Here is a 21,784-nt window from a genome sequence, read left to right as displayed (position 1 = left end):
TACATGGTCTCTGTGATCCCATTCAAACCCAGTGATTATGGAATTCACTTCATTTTCCAGTGTAAATCTCCAGGTGGGTAGAGAATTCAAGGTCAGCCCTTTCATTATTCCACATTTATAGTTAATACATTGATACCTGGATGATTAATCTTCAGCAGCAAAATGATGTCAGTATACTAAGAACTATCAAATATAGCAATGAAACTTAGTGTATCATTTATGTAGTGCTGACTATATAACTAAAACTATGTTTGTTTTTTATTAAAGGTCATAAATCAAATTTATTGCAAAAAGACCCACAATCCTAACAGTTGCCTTATTCATAGGATTTCTGGTAGCAAGCCCAGGCTCCAGATTCACCAAACTTCTTGGACTTGCCGCAACGAGGGTCAGCCACCAGCAGAGTTCGGTCATACTGGATAAGGATGTCTTTGATTTCCTTCTTGGGAGCCTCGTCCACATATTTCTGGTAATGGGCCACCAGGGCTTTGGAGATGGACTGCCAGATAGCATAAATCTGAGCGACATGGCCTGCTCCTTTCACTAGGACCCGGATATCTACTCCAGCAAAACGTTTCTTGCCCTTTAGGAGGGCAGGCTCCATCAGCTTGTACTGCAGGGTTCAAGGCTCAATCATCACCTGTGGGCGTCCTTACACAGCCGTGGCAGTTTTCTTTGACCGAAGACCTGGACTAACTGGAGCGGCCCCTTGGACTACATGTTGTTGGTGGGCGGCGCAGGCTCTGAGCGAGGTTGGTGGCGGAGGTGGTGGTGGCGACAGAAGCGGGAGACCAGAGCTTCTCACTTGCGAGGCACGCATGCACGAAAAGGGCTAAAACTATATTAATGCACAGTGAAGATATATAAGAAACATTAATTGTTGTTGCCTTCTAGGAACTTTTTATTTAAATGAGAACATAAATAACACACGTGGAATAATTAGAAATTATTGGAAAACTGGAAAATAATCTTTCATTGGAGAACCAAATGTGAAGTGGTGTGGTACAAGTAACTAAGTGATTATGTAAAATATCCAAGAGTAGAAAGAACACGGATAATGGTAAGTCTTCATGTATAACCTGGGATGAAGCTAGGCTTTTCAAGAAAGGGTAGAGCTTGAAGAGAAGCGTGGGTGGAGACAACACTTCAGGAAAGAAAGAACAGCACTAGGATGGAAAAGGGAAAAGATTTCAGTGTTTCTGTGAGGAAACTGAACAAAATAATATGCGTATAACATGACTTGGGTGAAAGTGGGTTAATGGGAGGAATTGCAGAGAGTAGTGATCCACACTGGGTGGATCAAGGTTATGGAGGAGTTCAAACTGGCATAACAGAAATTTCTTAGTCAATGTAAATCCTTAAGCAGAAAAGAAATGTGAGGACAGCAGGATTTTAGGGAGATTATTCTGGCAACATTTGCAAGAAAAATTAGATGGGGGAAAGCTTAAAGGTGAGAGGATTTGAGTGTCTAATTTAGAAATCTGATTGTGGATGATGTGAGGTGATAAAGACCCACATTAGGTTGATATCAGTGAAAGAGAAGAGAAAGGAAAGATGAATCCTAGATATAATTCAAAGGAAGAATTGGACCAGTTTGGTGACCATGCAGATATGAAGGGTGAAAATTCAGTGAATATGATGTATGTCTTCAAGTTTATGAAGAGCTATCACCTGAAGAGAAATTCAACCTTTTTCTACTTGGCCAAAAGGAAGAGGTACATTTAGACTTGATATAAGAGAGGAGGCAGTGAAGACCCTCTTTACAATTAGATTAATCCAAAACAAAAATGGGCCATCTCATAACTAAAGCAAGCCAGAAGACCATGTGGAAAGGATGTTGTAGATAATATGTTCTCTATTTGGGGGTTAAACTAGGTGACTTTTGAAGTCCATTCCAATTTCTGTGAATGAATCAATGGTTAAATGAAAAAGCATTTCTTAACTGCTTATTGTATTAGGCACTGAGAATATAAATATGAAAATACAGAAAGTGTCTTCCTTTTTTTTTGCACTTTTATTGATTCTACTAGGACTTTGTGATAGAATTCTTCTGTATTCAGAAAATATGCCATTATTCAAGTATAGACTAAAAGTCTATACCCAGAACTAGACACAATATTGAAAATATGATGTATATCGAACAATGCACAGTAATAGCATGACCTCCCTCAATCTAAGAATTTTATTCCTTTTAATGTCAACTCCTTCTATGTAGATATTGTCAGCATGATAGAGTAGACCAAGAACTAACATGGATTCTTATATTAATTTATCTCTCACATGTACTTGTAGCATGGAGATAGGCAAATTATTTAATTTCCTCCTGTCTCAAGCTCCAGATTTGCTGATGATTTTCCATAGTGAAGGTCAATGTCACACAAGGGGTTCATATGCTATATGGTATATATTGATAAAGGGTTCATATGTTGGATTTTTCTTCTTCACTGCACCTTTATTCAGTTCTCTGTTAAAAGTCATAACTTTTTTGGAGGGATGCAGTTTGGGAATATAAATTATATGGACACAATATATCATATGTATACATATATACACACATATACATGCGCACATACATACATACATATATACATGCATGTAGATATGTATACACACAAATATATATATAATACATACAATATGGTATATATTGATAAAAAATAAAAATCTACACACAAAAAGAGTAGTTAATGCCATAACTATCATGTTAGTCTATGGTTCCCTGCAAGGATTGAAGACTAAAACTTATCTTCCCACATTAACCATTGTCCAATTGGAAGCAATCTTGGAAGTTGTAATTATGTCATTTAAAAATTTTTAATGCATGTTCAGATCTCCAAAATAATTCTTAGCAAATGTAATTAGACAACCTGAAATGTTTACTTGTTAAGACTCTTTTTGCCTCTTCAATTAGCCACTCAATGTATTGGTTATCCCTCCCATCTTTTTTTTTTTTTTTGTCAAGTTTGATAAGAATTTCATTTAGGTTTTTATCTGAGTCAATAATGAAATTATTGAACAGCGTTGTCAATAACAGCTTTCTTTAGGTACAGTCCTAGTGAACTTCATCCCAGAGGACACTGATTCATTAATTATTACTGGTATTCAAGTCTAGTCTTTCAAATACTTTGGAATGCTCCTATTTTAACAGTCTTTTCATTATGCTTATTGAAATGCTACAAGACTGCCATAAATACTTTGCTAAAATAACACTTAGGTATATAATATCTTGACAGTCTAGGAATCTAATAAAAATTAAATGAGTTTAATTTTAAAATGTATTAAAAATTAAATATTAAATGTGTTTGGTTGGACATGCCCTACATAACAAATACACATACAAAATGTATGGATACCCACATGCATATGCATTCATGCGAAATATTTCTATAAATATCTACATATAATTGTCAACATAATGAATACATGCATAATATACACAAACATATATGCTTATAGTCTCCATAGATCTATGTATATAGATAATCCCCACTTTTTCTAAGTGGTCCCAATCTCTCTTTAACAATATATCTTCTTAAACAGCCCAGTAGTGGTGGTAAATTGAACCTTTCGTCCAATGCCTTTCTTCCTCCAAAAAAGAAAAATGTCCTAAAATGGAGCAATCAAGAGAATGACAGCAGGGGAAAGTTCAAAGAAATCACAAATGAAGTAAAAATAAAAATCACTGCAAACCAGCTCATCTGTCTATTGAGTTTGTTTCTCCTCAGGGACACATATACTGTAACTCCTCCATTTCTCTCAGTCCAAAATCATTCAAATATGAGTAAGTCCTTCATACTTTGAGCCAGCTTCAACTTCAGACATTATGTTTTGTCCTTAATTCCTTGATAGTTTCCTGTTAGAGGCCCTGTTCTTGGGCTGGTTTGAGGCCTATGAATCATATCATCCACAAGGGACAAGGAAAAGAATGGATTAATTCAATCTCTAAACAATTACTTAACCTAAATGAGAACATTAGAGAGGAAAATCAAACCAGCAAAACTGTATATATATGTATGTGTGTGTGTATACATATGAACAAGGTTTATTCTACACCCATGGACTCTATTTCTGTAACAGATTTAAATCACGAGTCTTTTTCTTTTTTCTTCTTTGGTGGGAAGATTTTTTTTTTTTTGTCATTTGGAAACATTATTTGTTTTAAATGTGGTTGGTATATATTCCATTTAAATTGTAGTAGTCAAATGCACACTATTTTCTTTGCTTCGCATATTTCATTTCGTATTGGTTGATGTCTTTCCCTGTTTTTCTGTTATTCATAATTGTCATTGTTTTTACAGAATAGTAATATTCTATATTTTTTTGTGGGGCAATGAGGGTTAAGTGACTTGCCCAGGGTCATACAGCAAAAAGTATCGAGTGTCTGAGGCTGGATTTGAACTCAGGTCCTCCTGAATTTAGGGCCAGTGCTTTATCCACTGCAACAAGTAGCTGCCCTAATATTGTATCTTTTTTATCTAGCACTGTTTGTTTAATCATTCCCCAACTGATGAGAATCTACTTTGTTTCCTATATTTGTAGCCACAAAAAAAAAGTAGGAAAAATTTTTTTAAAAAAGGATTGCCATAATTTTTTGTTGCATATGGAATTCTTTTTTGTCAGCTAAATCCTGGGGGCACATGGAATATCTAGGTTAAAGTATATGGATATTTTAGCCTCTTAAACTGCAAATTTATTGTCTTCAGAGAGATTTTTTCCTCCTTTTCCATTTGGCCAATTCAGCTTTTCAAACCATTCTTTTCCTCATTGGCTTTTTTTTTTTAACCTCTTTTACCATTTGACCTAGTCTGTTTTTTAAGGTGTTATTTTCTTCAGTATTTTTTTGTGTGTCCTTTACCAAGTTGTTGCCTTTACTTTTCCTTTTCTTTTTTTTTTTTTTTTTTTGTGAGGCAATTGGGGTTAAGTGACTTGCCCAGGGTCATACAGCTAGTAAGTGTCAAGGGTCTGAGGCCGGATTTCTACTCAGGTGTTCCTGAATACAGGGCCAGTGCTCTATCCACTGCACCACCTAGCTGTCCCAGTTGTTGACTTTTTAAATGATTTTCTTATATCACTCTCATTTCTCTTCCATTTTCTTCCTCCACCTCTCCTACCTTAACTTAAAAATCTTTTTTGAGCATATCTATGGCCTAAGTCCAATTTATTTCTTTCTTTAAAACTTTCAATTTAGGACCTTTGACTTTCTTATTTTCTTCTTAGAGTGTATTTTGATCTTCCTTGTCACCATAGTAACTTTCTAGGGTCAGATTTTTCTTCTGTTTGCTCGTTTTCCTTATCTATTTTTTGACTTTTAACTTTGTTAAAGTGGGGAACTGATTCCAGGCTAGAGGGTACACTCTCCCAAGCTTCAGGAGTTTTGTGCAGCTGTAGATATCTACTTCTAGGAATTTGTAAGCTTTGACTTCTTCCAAGGTGGTATGATTTAAGGAGAGGTATGTTTACTACTCTCTTGGCCGACATTCTGGTCTACAAGCAACCAAAGGCCTGCATTTAGGCCCTGGAATTATGAACAAAGTCCCATTCCACTGTGGCTATAAGCTCTGGTGTTATTGTTTTCCTCCGTGGCCTGGGACTGCCACCCAAAACTATGACCTGGTTGGGAGTCTGGACAAAAGAACAGTCTGCCTTGGTGCTATCAAAGAAACAGACCCCTGTAATATTCTTCTGGCCAACTGTTCAATACCCTTGCCTTCTGTGGGCTAAGAATTCCAGAAAGTAGTTGCTCCTGCTGTTGATTCAGATGTTCCTGGGTTTTGCTCTTGGTTTACTGTGGCAGGATCTGCACTGTTGAGGCCTGCCCTGGATTGTGCTCCACTCATACCCTGGTACAACACACCTTTCATTCAAGACTTCCAAGTTGTCTTTGGCTCAAAAAGTATTTTACCTTGTCCTTTTGTGGACTGTGCTGCTCTAGGAATTGTCTTATGGCATTATCTGAAGGTATCTGAAGGTTTCTTTGGGAGAGCTCAGGCAAGGCACTACCTTTCTTCCACCATCTTGGCTTTACCCAAGCTGCAAATCTCTTTCCAGAATGCTTGTAATAATTCACATTTCATTCAGTTATGACATAAGCAAAGCACAAAATTGTACCAATAAAATCAAGACTTGTAAAGAAATGCATGTTTTTTATAAAAATATAAAATCAACAAATCAACAAAACAATAAAAAGCATTAACAACCTAATTTCAGTAAAAGAAATTGAGCAAAACATTAATATCCTAAAGTGTTTGTGATATTGGTAGTATTGGGCATGTTGGTGCTAAAGAGGGCAATACTTGAGCAAGATGTATTTAAAAATGAATTTAAATAAAAGCCTGTTACTTATACATTTCTCAAAAATATAGGATCAGAAAAACTTATCTTCAAATAATAACAGTGGAATATTCCAACAAGAGATAAAGGATTATAGACTAATATCACCAAAGAATATTAATGTAACTTTTAAAATTATATCATGAAAAGGAGACTTCCAAAATATATTCAATTTTTTTCTATGACCCAATTATTTACATAAAAGGGATACATCTCAATATAGGTGTGTATGTATTTGTATGTGCACACACATATGTATGTACACACATATGTATGTATGTATGCATATACACATAAGCACATATATCCACATTGTACTATAATGAACTTTATTTTTGCACGAATTGAGATTCTCATTTAAAATATATTGTTTCATTTTATATACACACATACATATGCATTTGTATGTACACAATACAATACAATACAATATGCACTTAAATACATATTTATACATATGCATACACATAGCACACATGTATACATGTATTTCACATTTGTGTGCATATATACACAGATGTACCTCAAAAAGAATGAATAGCATAGACATGGAAATATATTTTAAAATATGTTCTGAAATATATTTAGAAAAAAGAAATAGAAATTGCATTGGAAAAACTCAATATCTTTATCAAGGTCAAGAGGAATAAAGCAAGACTCCCTCCTATCCCCACAACCAGTTGACCTTATTTTATTAATGTTAACTCTAATAATGATAAGCACAAAAGTAAAGGAATAATAAACATTGGCTGAGAGGAGACAAAATCATCCCTATTTACAAATTACAGGACAACATTCTGAGAAAACTCCAGAGAATCAGAGAGCAAACTAATTGAGAAAATTAATAGCTTCACCAAAGTACAGATAGTTCTCATTTTATGTAAATTATGCAGATTTGACTTTATGTAAAGAATTCAGAAAGAAATTTTCATTCAAAAAATGTATTAACTTCTGTATAGTTCTGTCTCTCTCTCTCTGTCTCTCTCTCTCTCTCTCAGCCCCTGCTCCTCAGGTACTCCTCTGCCCCCACATCCATACCAAAAAGCAAGCAAGCAAGCAAACAAACAAACAGCCAAAAAAAGCCCTCCTCCAAGAGAAAGCAAAAGAAAACCTGCACTGAGAGACCTCCACTGGGGCTTAGGTTACACCCAGAAAGGAGACTTTTGCTCACTACACCCACCCATTCCTGTGTTCTGTCTTCTGTGTTCTATCTGCTCAGGTACCATGTGTCTATCCAGGACCTCCAGGTGTAGCCTGTCCTCTCCTCTCTGTCTCTGTGTCCTGTCCCTACATGGTTTGGCCAGGCCTCCACATGGCTGGCAGTATTCCTCCTCCTGCTCTCAGTTTTCTGTCCATTGATATCCTGTGTTCTTATACCATGTCTGGGCCCTTCCCACCTTCCCATGTGGAACCCACTTCCTTTTACCAAATGCCAGGACAAATTTGCATTGTCAGAAAATAGCAACCCTTACACACACACACACACACACACACACACACTTCCATAGAGTAACCAGGAAGAATTATGAGAGAAATGCCATTAAAAATAACTACACAATGAAATGGCCAGTAGTTAGCTCACAATAGTGAGACATATGCAAGCTTTATATATACACAACTATAAAGCATTTCTTTGCAGTACTAAAAGAAAACAAATTATTGAAGAGAAATTAAAGACAGTGAGCCATTATGTTAAAATAAAATTGTGATACAAAAAGAGAAGAAACCTAAGAAAATAAATTCCTCAGAGAATTTCCATTTTATGACAAAAATTCTCAGGTGAATGAGAAAACATTTTGAGAGAATAAGGTTTCAACCTATACCAAAAGTCATATTCCATAATAAGGAAACAAAATAGAAGAGGTATCAATTAAAACAAAAACAAAAACAAAAACAAAAACAGGAGGAACTATGTCTCACTTTCATAGTTAGGAAGAGACTTAACTTTAACAAGGCATTGAGAAGTAAAAAATAGTTTTGATTATATAAAATTAAAAATCTTTTGTATGAATAAAATCAATCAAGATGGAATAACAAGAGAAATTGTCAAGCAGAAAAATATTCATGTCAAATGTCACTGATAAGAGTGTGATATATGTTGATTTGGTATGAACATATAATAATAAGACATTCTCTAATAGATAAAAAATTTTAAAAAATGAATAATTTGCAAAATATTTTCAAACAATATATTGCCATTTGGAACCTCTTCAAAATCATCAATGGTAAGAGAAATGTAAATTAACAACCTGAAGTTTCACTGAAAACCCTACAAAATTTGCTTTTACTTTTGTTTATTTTCTGTTTCTGATAATGAGATGACATAGTTACTCTTTATTCTGCCAGTCTAGAGTCATGAACAATAAATAGATTATATTGGCAAAAATCAGTGATAATTTAGACCTTTTCCCAAATTTCTACAGACCAAATTAACTGCTGAAATTTTAGGGCAGCTTGTTACTGTTATTGCTGTTATTGTTGTTGTTGTTGATAGTGATGGTGGGGATGATGATGATAATCATTTCCATTGTATCTGACTCTTTGTGACCCCATATCCTGGTTCTCTTGGCAGGGATAGTGGTTTTCCATTGCATTCTTTAGCTCAATTTACAGATGATACTGAGGCAAATAGGTTTAATGGACTTGTCCAGGGTCACAAAGATAATAAGTATTTAAGGCCAGATTTAAATTTGGATCTTCCTGAGTCCATGCCCAGGACTCAACCTACTGTGCCATCCATCAGCTAAAATTTTAAGTGAACTACTAAAGCACTCTAATTTTATTTGGCTAGAAAATTTGTTTAAAATGTCTAAGTCACGGGAAAAAATGAAAAACCAAATCACAAATCAATTACATTTTTTTTCCTGAAGTACTTTACTTGGAAGAATCTCACAGACATTATGAAAAATAATCATGATGATAATTTTTATCATCTATGAAACAAAATGGGATGTGAATAATTTGATCTGCCCATATGAATATTTTGCAGATTGGAATTTTAGGCATGATATAATTCAGTTACTTTTCCAAGATTGAGCTGTGTAAGGGCCAAATTTAGTATGGGAAGAGTTAAGTGTGCAGCTCATTGTAGTATTGGGGTAAGAAAGGAAACAGCCTCTTTCAAAAAACAAAACAGGTTTATTAATGGGAACAAGTTCAAAACACAAGTGAGGTTAATAGGGCTAGGGAATCTAAATCTCTGCGGTGAAAAGGCCCCTAGGACCCGAACCTGCCTCCAGCCCTTTGCCTCAAAAACACAAACTCACCACCACCTGAAATCTGTAGCTCTAAGGAGAATTAGTTTTCAGTCTCTTCTGTTTTGGTTTGAAGGTCAAACACCAACAGCTCCTCTAACTCTCTACCTTCCTTCCCCATTCCTCTCAGAAAACTCTCCTCTCCCTCCAACTGCCTCTAACTGTCTCTGCCACAGGAAGGGGCAGTTCTTAGCCATGCTGAGTCTCCAATTGGCTCACCACTCCCACATGGGCTGTCCTCATTATAATCTTGCCAGGCCCATGTGGGAGTAGGGGAGATATTAGGGGAGGCTTAGTTACTTAGTTTCAATAATGTTCCCTGTGGTCAGAGTTCCTCTTCTTGTTTGTTCAATTATCTCCAAAATTACTCACCCATCTTCTCTTAGGCTTTTCAAGCTTACATTTTTTTTCAGTCTGACCATAATAAAGCAAAGATAGGGTTATGAAAACTCCAAATCACAATTAACTACTTACAGCTTGGCAAAGTTGAAATAGAACAAAAATGTCTTATCATGTAGAGTATATGAGTATAAATTTCTACTCAAAACACATACTGTGTCTCAAAAAGGATCAAATTTCTCACTGACAGCAGACATAGTTGATTCAAAAAACATCATGTCTGGGTGGCATGTTCTTTATTGGGAGTAAAACCCACAAAGAACACAGAGTGGGGATAATATCCTTCTTCCCATCTTTCTAATTTTTGAATATGGAAGGGAAGATTGACATCAATGTTTCAATTCTAGGGAATCTGCATCCATTTTCAGCATTGCCTGGTAATAATAAACCAATACAATATGTTCTGTCAGAATCTGAGTGGCTGAGGAAAACAAAGCAGAAGGAAATTTCAGCACAGGGCACAAAATTGCAAAATGTGGGCAATCTGTATAAGCAGAAACAAAAACGAGCAAACATAAAGAACATAAAAATAATTGTTTACTCCAGCATCTCATGTGACAAACAAGAAGGTCTGGTTTCAGTACACTTAATTATTTACCCCACAAAACAAAATTGTTCACCCAAAAAGTTAAAATTGACATTAATATTTTCCATAGTGACATTTCTATATAATTGAATGGTGTATTGCATAAGGTGATAGATTTGCTTAATGTTACAAACTAGAATGTGTTCTCTGTTGTAATGGCACAAGGATCTTTGGCCTTGTGATGTTAAGTATCTTATTTATTACTGTAAAAATGTAAAATCATAGATGCCACAAACATTAAATTTGCCAATGACACAGAGCTAAGATGTAATAATCATTTAATTGGGAGTGATGAAGCATGGACTATGTAGCTATCACTATGTTATATGCTAAGGATGCAATGACAATAATGCTAATTTTTCCTTCAAGAACTTTGCATTCTATTGGGTAATAAAGAGCAGGTTGCATGTACAGGAAAACAGTATGCCATACATTATTAGTTCAGCAGCCAGAGGAGAAAATTGCAATTCTGATAAGTGCTTTGAATTTGACTAAGCCTTGAGAAAGTCATATTCTCAAGGCCTCAATTTCCTCAAAATGATATTAAGTAGATTTTATCAGATGGCCCCTGTAGTCCTTTCCAGCCCTAGATATGTGATTCTATATTCACAAAAGTTCATAGAATGCAGGCTCGGTCTACTGGTTTACCTTGGTTTGAAAATCATCATTTGCTTTCTTTGTGCTTACAGTGGGAAGACAATCACAATCTGAAAATATTTCAGTAAACTAGAATGTTTGAGTCACTCAAGTAAGATGAAAATCATTAAATATAAATTTAAATCTCACATTGGCTCAAAAAACATTTGCAAGATTGCGTAGGCATGGCAAAACAGCAGTTTTTGTGAACAAATAAGATGGGGTTATAGCAAGCTTAGGTCCAACAGATTTAGCAGATTTTTAATATGAGCAATATGATAGGACAATCAAAAACTTAAGGAAATCTTAGGCTCCGTGGAGAAACATAAGAACTAGAAAAAGAAAACATTAACTTATATTTTATGTTAGGTCAACCACAATTGCAAAATTTTGTTCATTTCTTGTTACACTGGTTACCATCTCATAGGAAGGACAGAAGAGATCATCAACTTGGAGGGCCTGCTATATTCTGGGAAGAGGCTGATATAGTGGGTAGAAAACAAGCTTCAGAGTTATGAAGATCTGAATTCAAATTTTGTCTATAATACTATGTTCTACTAATGACCACTTTGTTCTAGATATTCTAAGCTTGATTCCACTTTCCCCTGGCTTTTATATTTGCTCGTTAGATTGACTCATAGACTTTGGGGGAAAGAATGTTTTGTACTGTAATGATTGGAATGATGCCGACTACTGGAGACTTGCTGTGGGAAAGCTCCACCAAGAGTAAAATGCCTCAGAGGCATTGTGGCTTTTCCTTGGCATCGGGAAATGACGTTTGCTCATGGGTGCTGTCTATCAAGGCTACCAGCCAATCAACTTGAGGAGCCTCCTATTTTCTGGGAGGAGACAGAAAGGAGGAAAGAGGGCCTGTGCGGAGAGCGCTCTCTCTTTCGAGTTCCTGACTTGATGGTGGTGGCTGCAGAGGACTTCTTAGGAAATTTGAGGAAAGATAAGAATGCCAGGCTGTTGGAATTCTGTTCTCAATCTTTTTCTTTCTATTTTCCAATAAACCCTTAAAAACCTAAACTCGTTTTATCAGTGATTTTAGTCAGTTTCTCCCAAAATTGGGGGAACAGCTTAGAATCCACATTTAGAATCTTAAATTACACAGTTTGGCTGACCACGAAGAGGATAACCGAATGTTCATCTTCTGATCTTCTGATTGGGTAAGATTTCCCCTCCCCTGTCCCTTTAAATTGGAAAGTACTATCAAGTATAGGCTGTTTTAAATTTCAAATGGATCTTTTAAACATCCTAAGTACCCCTTTTCTAGCTTTACCTTCACTAATCAGAGATGTTGGCCAGTTTGAATTTGAATATATTTTTATTACTCTTTTTGGTTTTGTGGGGCTTTGTGGTGTGGTATGGAGAATTTGGCATGCCCTAGATAATATTAGAATAAAGATGATTCCCCGGGATTCCCCATTAGGAAAGCTACTTATGGATTGGAATGAGGAAAACCTTAGACTAAATAGAACCCTGATCAGAGGAGGGCTTATCAGACTGTGTTTTATGTGGCATGAGGAATTACAGGAAGAATGGCCCAAATATGGGTCATTTGATCTCAAAACATTGAAGCATTTGCAAAGAACCCTAAGTAGATGTCCACCTGAACATTTATGTTATTGGAAAATCTGGGCCAAAGCAAGTGAAAATTATCATACTAAAAATATAAGACGAAGAAAATCCAGACCCCAAATTGACAAGCCAAAGCTTGTAGACATGGCCTCCCAAACCTCCAAACCCAAGATTGAATGCAAGGCCGTTCAGACTGAAATTCCAAATGACCCAACTCTTATTCCCTCGCCCTCTACTTCCTCCATGCCAAACAAACAAATAAAGAAAGAAAGAAATGATTCCCCTGTAGAGGAGACAGAGAAAGTAAGAATTTTTCCCCTTCGAGAGATCCTCACCCATGGTCAAAAAGGTACTATACGTAAGCTTAGACAATACACACCTTTTACACCCAAGGATTTGGCTTTATGGTGACAAAGCACTCCTAAATTTGATGAAGATCCCACAGCAGTTATCAGGCAGTTTAGAGCAATTTTTAGAGCATATCAGCCCACTTGGAATGATGTTACTGACCTTATGGAAACAATATTGTCCCCAGGAGAAAGAGCAGATATAGTAGCTGCAGCAAACAGCCTGGAAGCCACGGGAAAGGTTGATATTGGGTGGCCTATTCAAGACCCTGACTGGGACCCCAATAACCCTAAGCATTTTGATATGTTGAAAGATGCAAGGGAAACATTGCTGAAGGCAATGGAATCCTGTATTAGAAAGACTGATAACTGGCAAAAATTTATAAATACAGTTCAGGGACCTGATGAGAGACCTAATAAATTTTATGACAGGCTGTGTAAGTATTCCAGGCAATATGCTAGACTAGACCCATTAGCCAATAGAGACGCCCATATTATCTGCTCCCATTTTGTAAACCAGTCCTTACCAGAAATTCGGAAATATTTTAAAAAGCAATGTCCTGGGTGGAATAGTTTGAGTCCTGACAGACTTAAAAAAATAACAACATATATTTACGAAGGAAATGAGAGAGAAGAAAGGAACAGACAGGACATTTTAGCTCCAGTACAGGAAACAACAGGGCAGAGAAACTGGAAAATTGAAAATCGTTATCAACCCCCTAAATTTTGTGAGTACTGCAAAAAACAAGGACACTTCTTGAGGGAATGTAGAACTAGAAAACAAGACCTTAAGAGGACAATGACCGAGAGCCTTGAGGAATTCTTTGGGGGAAATCAAAATAATTTTGGAAACTTTTATCAGAAAGGAAACAACCGGAGTAATTATAGGCCTTATTACAGGCAGAATCAAAATGGATATAAATCTTTTCAGGGGGATACAAAAAGACAGTATTAGAATAACCGTAGACCCTATCAGGGAGGAACAGAAGGACAGAACTAGAATCAGGGTAACCATGGACTCCCTCAAAGGGGGGCACAGGATTGACAAGAGGAAGGGGAGGAATGGAACAAAGATAATGAAAGCAACATATTCCCAGATCTGGATTTTTTGAATGCACTTGTGCCAGTTCATTCACCTCCCCAGAGTAATGAACCTCATGTGACCCTCAAAGTAGGGGACACGTATTATGACTGTTTGCTAGACAACAATGTACAACGGCTAGGGAAGAAGGCAGTTTCAGGGCATCTAAGAGGTCCTTGATAAGGTCCCCATTGGCAATAGCCTTGCCCGAGGATGTTAGGAAGCCTCGTTGACACCAAATCGTACCAATAAAGTGGCATATGCCAAAGCCATATTTCGAGTCAGTAAAAATGGTGGCACTCTTATCTTTGGCTATATTACAGGCCTGTGTAAGAGCCACAAGTTCAGCAGTCTGTGCACTAAAATGGGAAGGCAGAGAAGCTGCCCAGAGGGTGTCATAATCAGAAACTACAGCAGCTCCAGTAAAACGGGTTCCCTCTCTCATAAATGAAGAACCATCTGCATAGAGGACAAGATCAGGATTTTCTAAAGGTGTATCAAAAAGATCATCACGGGGTTTTTTAACCATATCAACTAAAGAAGCACAGTCATGCAACGGTTCCCCCGAGAATGGTAAGTTAGGGAGTAGTATGGGGCCACTGTTAATGGCCCCATAGATACCATGTGAGGATTCAATTTTGCCACTCTCTGGCTCTTTCCTGAGACTCCTACTACATTCAAAAATCCTACACCCAGCATCTGGTTTGCAATGTACAAGTGATCCTGTTTCAAAGGGAAATGCACGAGCCGATTCTGCAGCCAAGCTTGCTGTATTAGAAGCTCCTGAACATGTATTTAACCTTTCACCTTCTGAGGATATTCCTTCCAACCTAACCTATGATGAATCTGAAGTAGAAAAGTGGAAAAAGAAATTTAAGGCAAAACAGAACAACGGTGTCTGGGTGTCTCCGGAAGGTAAGCCATTTCTTCCCCGGAAATTCTACCACCAGGTATGCCTCTCTGTTCACAGAAAAGGCCATTTTGGTACACAAGGCGTCGTAGACTCTATTAAGAGAACCTGGATAGCACCAGGTGTGACTAATACAGCATCTCAAATCTGCTCAGGCTGTTCCACATGTCAGTCTTATAATCAGTATGCTTTTAAGGCCAAAGCTTATGGAGGGCGTCCTCTAGCATATACACCTTTTGAGCACTTACAAATTGATTACATTATGATGCCAAAAGCAGGACATTATAAATTTTGCCTTGTTATTGTTGATTAGCTCACTCGGTGGGTGGAGGCATTTCCCAGCCCCTGAGCTACAGCTGCCTTTGTTGCCAAAATTCTTCTTAAAGAGATAGTACCTCGTTTTGACCCACCAGCCTGCATCAATTCTGACAAAGGCACACATTTCACTGATTCGATTTTTTCCCTAATCTACTCTTTCTTGGGAGTGACTCCAAAATTCCACACGCCCTACCATCCACAAAGTTCAGGCCAAGTTGAACATATGAATAAAGAGCTTAAGAGTATGATTGGCAAATTATGTACCCATTTGAAATGGCCTGATGTTCTACCATTGGCATTATTCTATCTACGAAGTAGACCAAGAGGAGAACTTCATATATCTCCTTATGAAATGCTTTTTGGTCACCCTCCTATCCAAGCTAAAACTTTTTCCCCAGTTTATACATCACTGGTGGGAGGTGATACTTCTGTTGCCTCCTATATACAGGAATTACAAACCAGGCTACGTGAACTCCATAAGGCAGGACCATTAGACTTTTCATTGCACAGACTCAACCCAGGAGATAAAATATATGTAAAGAATTTTCAGAGAACCAGTGGAACCCAACCTGCCTGGGAAGGACCTTTTCAGGTATTATTGACAACTCCTACTGCCATTAAAATTGGTGAAAAAGATTCATGGATTCATTGCTCTCATGTAAAGCCTGCACCATTCATAGGTGAAGAGATTTCAGATAGACCTGAGGTAGACGCTAAAGAGCTAAAAACCCTAAGGATAGCAACAGTTAAAGAGCAAAGAGAGTTCAGAGGAAATAGGCAGTTCCCATTTGATAATCCCACTGATCAGTTAAATGCTTTGGGACTCAGTCTTCGTAAAGTATCAGGAGATGGAAATTGCCTTTTTAGGGCCTAAGTAGACCAGCTAGAAGGTCACTGTAGAAATCATCTCAGACACAGACAAGAAGCTGCTTCTTATATGATTAACCATAGACAAGAGTTTGAGTCTTTTAGAGTAAATGACTCCTCTTTTGAAGAATATGTTGATGAATTAAAGAAATTTGGAAAGTGGGGAGGAAATGATACAACTGTAGCATTTGCTAAGCAGCATCAGCTGAATGTGGTAGTTCATCAGTTAAATCAGCCCTTATTGAAAATCAGTGGCACAGACAAAACTGATGCTAGAGAACTCCACATTTTCTACCTTAAAGAACATTATGACAGCATTAGAAAGATCAATGACAATTCAGAAACCCCTGCCACTTTGGCATGCAGAGAATTGGGGAACCAGTTAAAACAATGTGGCATACCCCAAACTCTAGCAGCTTAAATACCTTAAAATTTAACAAGCATTTCCTTCTACAGGCAAAAGCACTTGAAGCACATGGCCTAGTTTTCTGGCCCACCTCAATTTCCCCCACCCTTTCCCTACCCTATACCTATTTTTTTTTAATCCTTTTTGTTTTTTTCTTTTGACTTTTGAAAGTCACTGAAAAAACTTTCCTCTCTTCCTTTTCTATATTGTTGTTCACATATTATTAGTTAGCAATAGTTATTATATTCTTTTTACTGTTCCGTCAAGGAAACATTTTGTTTCTTGAGGAACAAAAGGGGGGACTGTAATGATTGGAATGATGCCGCCTACTGGAGACTTGCTGTGGGAAAGCTCCACCATGAGTAAAATGCCTCAGAGGCATTGTGGCTTTTCCTTGGCATCGGGAAATGACGTTTGCTCATGGGTGCTGTCTATCAAGGCTACCAGCCAGTCAACTTGAGGAGCCTTCTATGGTCTGGGAGGAGACAGGAAGGAGGAAAGGGAGCCTGCACGGAGAGCTCTGGGGCTTTTTGGGTTCCTGACTTGATGGTGGTGGCGGCAGAGGACTTCACAGGAAATTTTAGGAAAGATTGGAATGCCAGGATGTTGGAATTCTGTTCTCAATCTTTTTCTTTCTATTTTCCAATAAACCCTTAAAAACCTAAACTCGTTTTATCAGTGATTTTAGTCAGTTTCCCCCAAAACTGGGGGGACAGATTAGAATCCACATTTAGAATCTTAAATTACACAGTACTAACTGTTCTTAGAGTGCTTTGCCTTAGCTAATATTTTCTGCTTGACTCATTGATATCAGCTGAAAATCATTACAAGAAACACAGTTTGGAGAACTCCTGAGCTATGGATAGTGGAAGAAAGCCATTCTCTAAACAGACAGGTTAACAACCTTTAACCCGGAATGAAATTTTTATAAATGAACCCTAGGTTCTCAAAACTGGCAGTGCTAGTATCAGTTGAGAGATTAGAGATAGATAATGTGATACTTCTCTGTATGTCCACAGGCATGTGTTACATGTGTCTGTCCATCCATCCACCCATCCATCCATCTCTCTCTCTCTCTCTCTCTCTCTGTCAATCTATCTGTTCATCTACCCATCTACCTACCTACCTACCTATTTGCCTGTTTATGATTTTCCCATCCTGTTCCAAAACTTCAATTTGCGTATACTTCTTTCCACATTTTTTCTTTCTTTCAGTGTATTTATTTTTATTTTTTATTTTTATTTTTATGGGGCAATGAGGGTTAAGTGACTTGCCCAAGGTCACACAGCTAGTAAGTGTCAAGTGTTTGAAGCTGGATTTGAACTCAGGTCCTCCTGAATCCAAGGCCAGTACTTTATCCACTGTGCCACCTAGCTGCCCCAGTGTATTTTTAATGATAGTTGCACTTGTGTGTTAGTGTGTTTTTGCATTTTCACTGTCTACTATTTTATTCTTACCCATGCTTATCCCCTTTTTATAGAAATTCTATTTTATAACAAACATGACTATTCCAACAAAACATATATATTGATTGCATTCATATATTGACTACATCTAGCCCAAAGGTGGCAGAGTGGATACAATGTCAGACCAGAAATCAGGAATACCTCATTTCAAGTGTGGCCTCAGACACTAATTAGCTTGAGACCTTGGATAAATCCTTCAACATCTGTTTGTCTCATTTTTGTCAACCATAAAAAGGGTATAACAATAGCACTTCTCTGGGTTGTTATGAGAATAAAATCAGATACTTAGAATATGCTTTGCATAATACCTGGCATATAAGAAGTGCTATATAAAAATTATTATTATTGTTGTGGTGGTGGACATTTTTGACATAGTCATCGCTGTCATCATAATCATCACCACCACCACCACCATCATCGTCCTCATGCTCAGCAGCTGGAAGAAACAACCAAACCCATCCCAGGAGTAAGTAGAAATGAAAATTCACCAGACATGAAACTTTCCGTTGAATGATCTGGATTATACCACAATGAGACTTTGACTTCAGGGTACCAAGAGGTTCCTGAAAGACAAGCAGCTTACTTAGTCCCTAAAAATCGTATCACCGGGTTGCTTCTCATTTTAGCCCATTATTTTTCATAAATAAGAGCTAGGTCATGTATTTATCCACATGTTGACATTTAAAAAGCCTGATCCCTCTGCTGATAGAGGCTCTGGGAAAACACACCCTCTAAAAAAACAAAAACAAATACAAACAAACAAAAACTTCTCTCTTTTCCAGGAGATATAGTCAGACGACTCTTTGGATACTGATAATGGGAGTGAAGTGACTCATCCTTGGGACACTATTTTCAGGACATAGGGGAAAGAGCCAGGATAAAGTCTCCTTTTCTGCTCTAATCTGAGGTACCTCTTGAGTGCAACTAGAATTTGAGTAACACTCCCAGATAATCTAATAGTATTCCTATGTAGAACCTAATTATTCTTCCTTTCTATGTTTACTGTCTCCTGCTGGTTCATTCCTGCACCCAAACTATTGAAAGCTCCCATTACTACCAGGCCTTCTTCTATAGAGAAAAATGTGCTTCTTCTATAGAGAAAATCCCTTATCAGTCACCCTTTAATTATTCCAACTCTAGGCAAATGACTATTCCCACCCTACTTACTGTTCTCCCCATGCAATGTCCCATGCTACTCTTATACAACTCCCACCTCCAACTTGTCTACCATTATATCTGGATTTTGCTTTTGGTATAAAATGGCATTAGCTTTGTTAATTTATAAAGTTTCAGTGAGAAGAATCACAAGACTGTTCAAGATTTCCTTTCTATTTTCTAACACAAGCCCTTCTTGACACCTTCAACTCTCATATTGAATGAAAACACAATTGTGTAACCTTAATATTTGAATTTTGTATAAAATTACAGGGATTTTTCTTGTAACTTTGTTTCATTTAGTTAGTGCAAGTATTTTCAAGTAACTAGCAAACATTCACCATAGGTGGGTAGGCTTTTAATAAAATTGTTTTTTTTGATGACATTTTGAAGAACTTTTAGAGGTGAAAGTGCTTTATCAGCATTTAAAGGAATGAAAGTGAAATATTTCTTGAAATTGTAAAATAAAACCCTAGAAAAGAGGAACACTGTTTTTTGATCAATGTAGCAGTTCTGACATCTTTATGGATATCACCTTTCCTATCTTTTCTCCAATCTTATCCAATCCCATCATTCTTTCTTCTAAGAATTGTCTTCAACCACAATATCCAAGTGGCCATATTTCATTCATCCAAAGCAAAGTGCTTTGTTCTTTATAAAATAAATACGACTTTGACAACATTTTGAATTTTCTAGTGTGTAAGCACTATGGTAATCAAACCAATAAAAAGAAAATGGTTAAAAGTATCAAGGAGGAAAATGGGAAATTTAAAGATAAATTAACAGTGCCTAATTTATCATAGTAACAACACATATTCCACAAATACATACACACATACATACATTCATATATAATGCCTTATTATGGCATGGGACTAACCAAAAGGATCCATTTTCCCTCAATGATAAATATTTTTATTTAAGGTTCTGAAACCCAATTTGTATCCCTCCTTTCCTCCCTCCTCCACCTTCCCTGAGCATATATCATTTATATATGCATAATTACATAAAACATTACCATGTTAGTCATTTTATATAAAAAAACTCGAATAAAAGAAAGTTAAAAGTAGCATGTTTCAGTCTGTGTTCAATCAATGGAGTTGTCTTGGATCATTGCATTGCTGAAAATAACTGAGTCATTCACAGCAGATCAGCTCACAATATCACTGTTATTTTGTACACAGTAGATTTCACTTTGCATCAGCTCATGCAGGTCCCTTCATGTCTTTTTTTCCGTAAAAGTATTTTATTATTTTCTAGTTACATGTAGAGAAAGTTTTCAACATTTGTTTTTATAAGATTTCTAGTTTCAATTTTTTCTCCCATCCTCCCCTCCCTCCCCACCCCAAGACAGCAAGCACAAGCAATCTGATATAGGTTATATATGTACAATCACTTTAAACATATTTCTGCATTAATCATGCTGTGCAAGAAGAATCAGAGAACAAAGGAAAAACTTTTCAGAGTTATTCTAAAACAATACTGCTGTCACTGTGCACAAGGTACTCCTGGTTCTACTCTCTTCAATATACATTATTTCATACAAATGTTTCCAGACTTTTCTGAAATCATCCTGCTTGTCATTACTTATGCCACAATAATAATTCATTACCATCATATACCACAACTTGTTTAGCCATTCACCTATTGGTGGGCATTCCTTTGATTTACAATTCTTAGCCACCACGAAAAGAGCTGCTATAAAAATTTTTGTACAAATAGGTATTTTTCTCTTTTGGGGAATATCTGTAGGATTTAAACCTAGCAGTAGTATGACTAGATCAAGGGGGAATGCACAGTTCTATACCCCTTTGGGCATAGTTCCAAATGGCTCTCCAGAATGACTGGAAAAAAGTATCCCATCTTAAAGACACAGAGTTTATGGTTCACTCCTTGGTATAAGCTTATTAGAAGTTTACTTTATAATCACCCAAAGTGAGGGGATATCTGACAGTAAGTACCAACTTTTCTTTATACATCACCCAAAGTACCACCATAGGCATGAAGGCCTATGTAGGCACACATTACTCCTTCAACAAGCTCCTATGTTCTAATGCTATAGGACTATGAACATTGTTTTGGGCTGGGCATGACAGACAATTTCCATAGTCTGAGGGGGTTTATTTTATCAGTGGAACAAAAGCTGGCATTCTGTAGTTATTTAAGTGTTAGGAAAAGGGGATTTACTTAGCAATAGCAGGAGAAAAATAGTCAACAAAAATACTAATAATGGCAAAGAATGAGGAAGAGGAGGTTTGCAAATAGTTTTAACTGTGTTATCTCTTCTGATCCTCCTAAGAACATGGGTAAATGTTATTATTACCATGATTTTTGCAGCTGAGGAAACTGAGACTAAGAAAGGTTAAGCCACTTTCTTTCCTTTTTTTCTTTTCATTTAAAATTTAATTTTCCCAAATTACATATAAAAACACATTTTAACAAAGGTTT

General features: G+C 36.8%; 1 pseudogene; it reads right to left on the bottom strand.

Moving 5' to 3' along the window:
* Window positions 1-316: 316 nt before the first annotated feature.
* Window positions 317-720, bottom strand: LOC122732222 (annotated as a pseudogene).
* Window positions 721-21,784: the final 21,064 nt, after the last annotated feature.

The sequence above is a fragment of the Dromiciops gliroides genome, chromosome 6 (assembly GCF_019393635.1).
Source record: "Dromiciops gliroides isolate mDroGli1 chromosome 6, mDroGli1.pri, whole genome shotgun sequence".
Lineage (NCBI taxonomy): Eukaryota > Metazoa > Chordata > Mammalia > Microbiotheria > Microbiotheriidae > Dromiciops > Dromiciops gliroides.
This window is presented reverse-complemented; position numbering and strand designations above follow the sequence as displayed.